At 49.8% G+C, this 10,780-nt stretch overlaps 1 long non-coding RNA gene across 1 annotated transcript; it reads right to left on the bottom strand.

Annotated features, from left to right (window-relative positions):
• Nucleotides 1-4,691: 4,691 nt before the first annotated feature.
• LOC146566709 (uncharacterized) lies at nt 4,692-5,145 on the bottom strand. Its single transcript, XR_014893745.1, has 2 exons — nt 4,873-5,145; nt 4,692-4,840 (listed from the first exon to the last, which is right to left on the bottom strand). It is a non-coding gene; the product is annotated as an uncharacterized LOC146566709 (long non-coding RNA).
• Between the last annotated feature and the right edge of the window lie 5,635 nt (nt 5,146-10,780).

Here is a 10,780-nt window from a genome sequence, read left to right as displayed (position 1 = left end):
TATAAATAAAATTGAATTGAATTGAATGTCTTCTCCTTGCGTTTCTGCCCCAATCTCCCCCCCACACTTTCCCACATCTCTCTCTCTCTCTCTCTCTCTCTCTCTCTCTCTCTCTCTCTCTCTCTCTCTCTCTCTCTCTCTCTCTCTCCATCCATCCATCAGGACGGTGTCCGTTCAGACAGTACATGCCCAGCAAGCCGGCCAGGTACGGGATCAAGATATGGGTGGCGTGCGACGCGCGTTCCAGCTACGCGTGGAAGATGCAAGTCTACACCGGCAAGCCCGACAAGCGCGGCCCTCCCGAGAAGCACCTGGCCACTCGAGTGGTCGTGGACCTCACCGAGGGACTGACTCCGGGACGCAACGTCACGTGCGACAACTTTTTCACCTCGCGCGAGCTCGCCGATAGGCCTCTATCGCGAGAGAGGCCACACCGTGCTGGGCACTCTGCGGTCGAACAGACCCGAGATCCCCAGAGAGCTGCGCTGCGTCAAGGGCAGGGCCGTGGGCTCCGTCGAATCCGTGGTACTCGGCGGCTCCGCGGGACGAGGGGGAGAAAGAGGAGGACGAGAAGGAGGAGGAGGAGGAGGAGGGCCCGACACGATCATCCTCTCCTACGTGGCCAAGAAGAACAAGAACGTGCTGCTCCTCACCACAGCTCCTCGTTATAACCACCATCGCTCCGGCCCCGAGCCCCGGCCTAGCCGCCGCATCAGCAACAGCAGCAGCAACAGAAGCGGCGCGAAACCGCCCTTGGTGCTGCATTACAACCGCACCAAGGGAGGAGTGGACAACCTGGACAAGGTCGTGAGCACGTACAGCTGCAGGAGAAAGACCCGCAGGTGGCCCGTGGCCCTTTTCCACAACATGGTCGACGTGGCGGCCTACAACGCGTTCGTGCTGTGGAGGGAAATTCACCCCGACTGGATGCCGGGCAAGCTCAACAGACGACGGCTCTTCCTCGAGCGACTGGGCAAAGCGCTCGCGCGCCCCATGCTCGAAGCCAGGGCGGCTTTAGCGCGAGGACCGGGAGGAGGAGGAGGAGGAGGCAGAGTCGCGGCCCGAGGCGCTACCGCCGAGGCAGCCTCTAACAACAACGCTACGCCACGCGACTCCTCTCCGGTCAAGAGGCGCAGGTGCCGCGTGTGTCCCAGGAGCAAAGACGTCAAGACCAAGATCCTGTGCCGCGAGTGCCGAGCGCACGTGTGTACAAACTGCGCCGTCACGTACTGTCCCAACTGCGCCGCTTCTTCTTCTTCTTCTTCTTCTTCCCGCGACGCCGCTCCCCGGACGCCACCGACGCCGTGATAACACAAGCGCCCCAACGGTGGTCCCCTAGCGACCCACCCCCACCCCACCCCACCCTATCATCATCATCATCATCATCATCATCATCATCATCACACAATATATGCCCCCGGGGGGTCCTAGTGACCCCAAACCTATCATCATCATCATCATCATCATCATCATCATCACATATGCCCCCCGGGGGGGTCCTAGTGACCCCAAACCTATCATCATCATCATCATCATCATCATCATCACATATGCCCCCCGGGGGGGTCCTAGTGACCCCAAACCTATCATCATCATCATCATCATCATCATCATCATCATCATCATCACATATGCCCCCCGGGGGGGGTCCTAGTGACCCCAAACCTATCATCATCATCATCATCATCATCATCATCATCATCATCATCATCATCACACAATATATGCCCCCGGGGGGTCCTAGTGACCCCAAACCTATCATCATCATCATCATCATCATCATCATCATCACATATGCCCCCCGGGAGGGGTCCTAGTGACCCCAAACCTATCATCATCATCATCATCATCATCATCATCATCATCATCACATATGCCCCCCAGGAGGGGTCCTAGTGACCCCAAACCTATCATCATAAAACACACATATCCCCCCCCCCCAGGGGATTACCAAGACCCCCCATCGCCACCACCACCATCATCAGGATCATCATCATCATCATCATCACACACACACACACACACACACACACACACACACACTCATCATCATCATCATCATCATCACACACACACACACACACACACACACACACACACACACCTCGGGGGGTCACCACGACCCACGCCCCGAGAACAGGCGGGCGCACAAGGGTTAAGCGGAAACAAGCGCCTCGACGCCAAAGCTTTCCTCACGCTGTAAAAAAATATACAGCCACAGGGGGGCGTTTTAAAAACGCACCCCCCTGTCGTGGGCGGCCCTAATGGCATTACCCGGGCGGCCCTAATGGCATTACCCCAGGCAGAGATCCTCCTAGTTGAAATACCTGCGTTTTCACGCAGGCTCTATGGCGCGCGACCAGCAGAGGCCGCCTGGTACGCCGCATGGGAATAGCATTGTAGGTCGGAGAGAGAGAGAGAGAGAGAGAGAGAGAGAGAGAGAGAGAGAGAGAGAGAGAGAGAGAGAGAGAGAGAGAGAAATGCCTTGTTTGAGAAAAAAGTTGAGATAACTCACCTACAAATGCGCAAGGTTAAAGCAGTGAAACTTAACATACACCTGTTGTTAAATGATAAAGTTTATCCACTACTAACAAATAAACTTTCTGTTTCTTGTTCACGTTTAGACAATAAAGATGAGCTGAAGCTCAGCCACCGACTAAGCTTTTTTCATTTAAAGCCAAAATGCTCTGTATGGACATTAGACAGCTCATGTACAATTTGAAAGCCTCAGCCTTTTTACGCTTTCCTATTCCTAACTTTTCTACATCACTTTATTTTGGAAAAGCAGATGGCTGCCCTCCCTCGGCCTGGTTTTTGCTGGTGGAGGTTTCTTCCTGTTTAAAAAGGTTTCTTTCTTCCCACTGTCAATACCCACTGTTGCCAGGTATTCACTCATACAGGTGTTTGCTTGATTGTTGAGGGTTTGTCTTTATAGGGCTTTTACCTTACCATATAAAGCACCTTGAGGCAACTGTTGTGATTTGGTGCTATGTTGTCAGAATTGAATTTAAGTGAAAACTATTCGGTTCCAGACTTGAGTTATTGTTTAACAAAGTCAGAGTGCTGTCATTAACCTCTCTGTCTCCTCTCATTTAAATAAAAAATACAGAGGCCAAACTGTTGATACCAAACATACTAACTAATTGAAGAAGTCGTCTTTAAATTTCCTGAGAATACTAGACACTCCACACTCTAGGTCCACCCCTTCCACCAGTAGGCCTTTCGCCTCTTCACACAGTCAAACACTGGCTTTCAGACACATATACAAGAAAGAGGCAGGCGGAGAATGCTGCTACTTGTATTCTTTTTGAGCCATGTTGAAGATTTTCGTGACAAAAGTGGTAAAGTTGACGCCAGTTAAACAGCTGCCGTCCAAGGTAAATTTGATTCCGCCAACAGAAAGGCACAGAGTGTTTGTTTTCACCGAAGCACCTTGGCATGCAGCTGTCTGTTATTGAAATGTGCGTCTTTATGACACAGAAACCTTGCACGTGCTTTGGTTTCACTACCATGCAGAACTGCATGCGTGTGATTTGCGGGAATATAATAAGTGTAGTTATCGGTCAGGAATGAAATAAGGGTAATCCTCTTCAACAAAAGGATCTACTTGAAGTCATCCTCTAACAACAGGGCCTCTCAGTCCCTGTCGACCCCTTTCCTTTAGTGTAACCTGGATACCAGACTGCTGTTTGTCTAACACTGCTCCTTTCCCATCAGGTCCTTACAGTTCCCTTCTGCATAGCAGTAGCCTGGCCTTCTTCAGGTTTATAGTACCTGTGTGCAAATCTGGAATACCTGACCACAGAGTTTCTGGTCATTCTTTATTCTTGAATTCAGATTTGCAGATACTGACCTGATTTTAGCAATAGAAAACTTACAAAAACACAAATTCTTCAAAAATAAAAATGTGCAAATTTGTGGGAGAAAATAACACAAAAATAATACAACTGAATACAACTTGTAGCTGGTACTAGTCGTGTTGAAGATGCAATGACTATTGTTCCTTATGTGTCTGTGGTTCAACGTGTATGTTATTCCGACACCTTTCTTTATGTGTGAAAGGGAGTTACTGATGGTTACTAAGTACTCATCAGCAGTTAAAATCCAGGATGAAAACTATGTGAGCATGCGCAATGATGAAAGAATAACAATGAGATGAGATTTACCTGTTGCTTTAGGTGGACCTGGACAGAGGCTATAGCCCAATTCAACCATGACTATAACTGATGACAATATTTCTTGTTCGGCTCTTGAGACCAAGCTACAGATCTATTCTACAGCCTACAGCAAGAGGGATGTATGATGGTGAAGGGTCCTGTTGACTGTTGGGATTCCCTGGAGAGCCTGATTGGTGCTCTGTTGTCTGTCAAAGAATAATCAAATCAAATCAAATCACTTTTATTGTCACATCACATGTGCAGGCACACTGGCACAGCACATGCGAGTGAAATTCTTGTGTGCGAACCCCACAAGCAACAGAGATGTGCAAACACAACAACACAAACGAGCAAAATACAAGAATGGCCAACCTGAAACTAATAAATATACAGTGGGGCAAAAAAGTATTTAGTCAGCCACCGATTGTGTAAGTTCCCCCACTTAAAATCATGACAGAGGTCAGTAATTTGCACCAGAGGTACACTTCAACTGTGAGAGACAGAATGTGAAAAAAAATCCATGAATCCACATGGTAGGATTTGTAAAGAATTTATTCGTAAATTAGGGTGGAAAATAAGTATTTGGTCACCTCAAACAAGGAAAATCTCTGGCTCTCACAGACCTGTAACGTCTTCTGTAAGAAGCTTTTCTGTCCCCCACTCGTTACCTGTATGAATGGCACCTGTTTGAACTCATCATCTGTATAAAAGACACCTGTCCACAGCCTCAAACAGTCAGACTCCAAACTCCGCCATGGCCAAGACCAAAGAGCTTGCTCTCGAGAAGATCTGCATGGAGGAATGGGCCAAAATACCAGCTACTGTGTGTACAAACCTGGTAAAGACCTATAGTAAACGTTTGACCTCTGTTATTGCCAACAAAGGTTATGTTACAAAGTATTGAGTTGTATTTTTGTTATTGACCAAATACTTATTTTCCACCCTGATTTACGAATAAATTCTTTACAAATCCTACCATGTGGATTCATGGATTTTTTTTTCACATTCTGTCTCTCACAGTTGAAGTGTACCTCTGGTGCGAATTACTGACCTCTGTCATCATTTTAAGTGGGGGAACTTGCACAATCGGTGGCTGACTAAATACTTTTTTGCCCCACTGTATGTACAATATATAATAGTGTATGCATTTCTGGATGTGTATACATGCATACCGTCGTTACAATGCCAGGTACTCATCGACTCACCGTACGCCATCCCAGGGTGGCGTTCCCCGACTCTAAGATCGACAAACTCTCTAGACTCTACAGCCCCAGGCTAGACAAAATTATGAAAAGGCACGTGCTCTCGAGCTCAATGACGACCAAGATGACCGCGGACGAGAAGCCTAAACTGCACACGTTACTGCCGTATATAAAGCTTTTGGAGGTGGAAGACCTGGGTGCGCTGAGCACGGACGGGTTTCAGCTGTGTCAGTTTTGGTCGAGATATTACACGAACAGGGATTACCTGTGCTGGCCGTGGTACGTGCAAGTGGATCGCACCGCTGACTTAGGGTGGACGTTGACCCTTTTGATGGAAGACGACACGATGGATATAGAGCGCTTCACTGAGCAGTTGTGGAAAGCTTACAAAGAATACTTCACGCTCAGCTGGATACCAGGAGAGGCAGATCGACACACCGACTGCCGGTTTGAAGACAACCGCTGGAAACTCGTAAGCGCGGCGATCGACAAAGACCTACGGGAGTTGGTGGATGACCGCTTTAGTGTGGTGCCTCGTTTAGGTGATGTTTTCCGTGAGACGGAATCGCAGCAAGCTACTTGCCTGCTGTGGTGTGACACCAACCAAGACGCCTTGAAGTGGAACACCTTTTTGTTTTGGTATCCAGAACGCCAGAGATGAAATGGGATTCAGTGAGGCGTGTCCACAATTGAGCTGTGCTGTGTGTAACATACCGGCTACGGTGCTTGTGGAAGCGATGATAAACCTACTAAGAATGTCCTTTGTGTAACTAACATGCAGTGTACCTACATGACTTGTGAACATAAACATCGGACCACACTAATAAAAAGAAACCACACAAACCCTGTGTGTGTCACCTTGATTTTATTTGCTGTTGCCAACATTCACATTCACAATAACATCGGGAGCGACACATATACATTTCACTGGTTACGGTGCGCAGTCTACGAGTCTGTAGCTCGAAACACTTTATAGCCTTTCCATTCGTCCGTCAGTCCGTATATGTGCATGTTATGTGACATGAGTATCAGGCCAATACTGTGCTTTGTAGCAACTGGTATGTCTGGATCACTAAGCATCTTGCGAATTGTGTTTTCCTGACACGACATCTTGGTTGCGAGAACAAGCTCTTCGTATTCCTCGGTCAGGATCACGCCTTCTGCCCACATGTCCTCAACGGCGTCCTGGATTGTGGTGACTCTGGATAACAACTGGTGTAGTTCCATGTCCTCCATTAGTTCGGCGCCGTTGAGTCCCTTCCCTTTCCACCCCAAGGCAAGCATCGCTGCAGGGGTCAAGGTGTGAGTGGTTTTGGTTCGCTCTAGTGAAAAACAAAACAAAACAAAAATAAAACGTAAGACATGATACAAAATGAAACACATACGACACCAACAGACCGTCTCCAGTTTCTTTAAGTTGTGCGTTTGTCAATGGTACCTAGGGGGCCTTTCGGGCCGTTTTCTTCTAGCCAGGCGTATAAATGCTTGCAGTGAGTCCGTACTATACGAAGCAACGCCTCGGCGTGCTCATCGTTGTCCAGACAGTAGTCCACGAGTGTCCGGATTCGCCTCATGGCGTTCGGGGTCTCGAGGGCCATGAATAGCTCGGTGTCCGGGTAACGATAAAAGAACTCCTTGTATATTACAGGTTCATAGCACCAGCAACCTTCGATGATGTCGTGCCTGTACGATTGCAGTTTGTACACGCTCATTGTCATCAACCCGAATGTGGATACGCTTTAGAATGCTAGGTTTGCTATGTTATTACATGCGGGGTCCTATGCTTCTAGCAAGGCATACAAATGCATGCAGTGAGTCTGTAGTATACTAAGCAACGCCTCGGCACGCTCATCGTTGTCAAGACAGTAATCCACAAGTACCCGGATTCGCGTTACGGGGTCCGTGGTCTCGAGGGACCTGGATAGCTCGGTGTCCGGGTAACGACGAATGAACTCCTTGTATTACAGGTTCAAAGCAGCAACTGTCGATGATGCTGTGCCTGTGCGCTTGCAGTTTGTCCACGCTCATTGCTACCAACCCAAATGTGGATACGCTTTAGAATGCTAGGTTTGCTCTATTATTGCGCGGTGTACTTATGGGAGAGCAGTTGTCAGTTGGACACTCTCGTGGCTATGTCGGCTGCTCCGTGCTGCAGGTCGGGAGCTTTGGAACTGCAGGTCGGGAGCTTTGGAACTGCAGGTCGGGAACGTTGGAACTACAGGTCGGGAACGTTGGAACTGCAGGTCGGGGGCTTTGGAACTGCAGGTCGGGAGCGTTGGAACTGCAGGTCGGGAGCGTTGGAACTGCAGGTCGGGAGCGTTGGAACTGCAGGTCGGGAACGTTGGAACTACAGGTCGGGAACGTTGGAACTGCAGGTCGGGGGCTTTGGAACTGCAGGTCGGGGGCTTTGGAACTGCAGGTCGGGGGCTTTGGAACTGCAGGTCGGGAGCTTTGGAACTGCAGGTCGGGAACGTTGGAACTACAGGTCGGGAACGTTGGAACTGCAGGTCGGGGGCTTTGGAACTGCAGGTCGGGAACGTTGGAACTACAGGTCGGGAACGTTGGAACTGCAGGTCGGGGGCTTTGGAACTGCAGGTCGGGGGCTTTGGAACTGCAGGTCGGGGGCTTTGGAACTGCAGGTCGGGGGCTTTGGAACTGCAGGTCGGGAGCTTTGGAACTGCAGGTCGGGAACGTTGGAACTACAGGTCGGGAACGTTGGAACTGCAGGTCGGGGGCTTTGGAACTGCAGGTCGGGAGCGTTGGAACTGCAGGTCGGGAACGTTGGAACTACAGGTCGGGAACGTTGGAACTGCAGGTCGGGGGCTTTGGAACTGCAGGTCGGGGGCTTTGGAACTGCAGGTCGGGGGCTTTGGAACTGCAGGTCGGGGGCTTTGGAACTGCAGGTCGGGAGTTTTGGAACTGCAGGTCGGCTGGCTCCTGCGTCTAGGTCGGCCACTGTGTGGATCTGGTTATAACCCCTTTCATTGTCGGATAAAGCTGTCCTAAAGTTGTACGAGTAATCGAGAACAGCTATTGATATAGTCATCCCATTACCACTCACGTATAAACACTCCTATCGCCACATAAGGTACCGTTATGGCTGTGGAACGACTGAAGTCGTGGCAACATGACATTGCAGAGCGGTGCGTTTACCTAACCGAAAGTATTTTCGAAAGATACACGAGGGAGCTCCCAGACACACCAGATATGACGGATATACCAAACTACGTGCATCGCCTCCAAGCCCTAGTCGAATACTGCATGGAGGATGAGGTCCGAGCCAAAGTGTTACTGTCATTGGTCGGTCACATTGATCCCCGCCTGTACCAGGACTTGGCGGAACGGGGACCAAGGGGGAAGACAGGTACTGTACTTCTTTTCAAAGTACCATCGTGTCCGACAAAACACTTTTTTTTTTTCGTATACTCATGTGTATATCTCCGCAGAACGAAAACTGACACAATTGAAGTTAACCGACGCTGCAGAGCGCATGATCGGCTCGACGTTGCCGAGCTTCCGGCGTGCAGTCAGAGAAGGTAGCTTCCTGGACAAAATCACGACTGTTGACGACGCAGTCGAGATCATGGTTGAGGAACGGCTGATCTTACCCGATGAACAATATATGCTATATCACATATATAAAACCACCGCGGGGAAGGTGCGTGCACTCAGATACCTCTTTGGATGCCCCACGGTACCCGACGACACCAAGGCCAGCATCTCGCTGATTCTGGCCGTGTACAACCTGGACGTCTTTGGCATCTTCACCGACGACCCTTATAGCTTGTTGGAGATTGTGTCTATTCCCTCAGTGGGGGCTTCGGTTGTGTAGACATGAGGTTTAACATTATGACTGTGTATAAAGAGTGATGTGTGATTACCTGTATTTCACAATAAACAAAAACACCATTATACATTTCTGTGCAGCGTCTTTATTTTGATACATGATACCAACGAGTACCTCGGCGCAAACCTTGGTACAGTCCCCGGGTATGCTGATATGGTGCACGGCCGGCAGAGGCCGCCCTTACATCCCACGGTATGTTGACTGAATGTACACACTAACACAACGTACACAGAAGAAGGGACTAATGCTGCATGCTTCTGTTCATGATTGTTTTATTGTTGACAATAAACAAAGACTGCAACATTGTATGTGGGTTGTTTGTACGCTCGGTGAACAAGGTTATGCTAGAGAGGAGGTTAATGCAGAGCGCCGCGTCTCGCTTTAGCCGGCATTCTGAGGACTTTGCGATTCCTCAGCTGCAATACGTTGATGTCGTCGGGTTCAGCGGGCGTTCTGAGGACTTTGCGATTCCTCAGCTGCAATACGTTGATGTCGTCGGGTTCAGCGACGACGGCTGGCTTGTCAGCAGTAACGGTGCTCTGAGAGGCAGCTTGGTTCAGCTGCAATGCGTTGGTGTCGTCGGGCTCGGCGGCCGGGTCGCCTGCGGCGCCCGTGCTCCGGGAGGCAGCTTGATTCTCAGCATTGTCGGCCGAATCGGAGGCCATTAGCTCTGCGCCCAGAGCGTATAGGCAGATATAGCCCGTTACCTCCGCCATGATATTCCAGACCGGGTCGATGTCCACAACGCCTCGTCTCAAGACGCGAGCGGTCTCGCTGGGACACTTAGCAGTAGGCTCGACCTTGACTCTCACCGTGAAGTCGTGGTCCATTTCAAGAGTGAACCACATTTCGTAATCGTCCTCGGACATGCCCACATTGTTGTCGTGGCCTGCGCATTTGGGATCGCCCGAAGCCTCGTGTAACTTGTCCACAAACCTTGCTATTGTCCTGGCGGTGACATACAAATCCTTGACGTAATCGGCGTGGTCGACGGGGTGTTCGTGCACGTGACGGAGCATAGCCAGACACCAGCTGTTGTTCCCCGTAGCACTCAGCGAGTGTCTATACAGAGACATGTTAGACATCATGACCTTGAATGTTAAAGTAAATGGCTCGACCGTCTTGGCGAACTCTGCAAACGTGTCCAAGTAGACCTGCCGTTTTGCGGTAGAAGTCGCAGACGATTGCGCACCGTCCAAGAGCACTAGCTGGGCGGTCGGGTTCATCTCGGTGTATTTGTATTATGTTGCTATCCTCTGCAAAGTTCCTACGTCTTGGGTGACGGTGTGACTTGTTCGAATGCCGGTGAACATAGAAGCAGGGGTTCGGTTTTATGTATTCTGTTTAACCATCGGGTAGTTGTAGGGGTAGGGGTAGGTGGGGGTGGTTTACGGATTGGCTGTGCGTGCAGGCACTCCAACTTGCGACTCTCGTTTCTGTTTATGCTGCAAACAAGCGGTGAAAAGGAACGTTATCACATATGAACGGCCCATAATATAATCATTCTACCGATATGTTTTTTTTTTGTTTTGCACATCGGACCAACTCACGAGATGTTCAGCGTGTGCGCCTAC

Source organism: Mchenga conophoros, linkage group LG9 (assembly GCF_057382185.1).
Source record: "Mchenga conophoros isolate Kocher_MC1m ecotype Shallow Benthic linkage group LG9, M_conophoros_male_GT1.1, whole genome shotgun sequence".
NCBI classification, from domain to species: Eukaryota; Metazoa; Chordata; class Actinopteri; order Cichliformes; family Cichlidae; genus Mchenga; species Mchenga conophoros.
The sequence above is the reverse complement of the archived record's forward strand: the minus strand, read 5'-3'. Positions and strand labels throughout refer to the sequence as shown.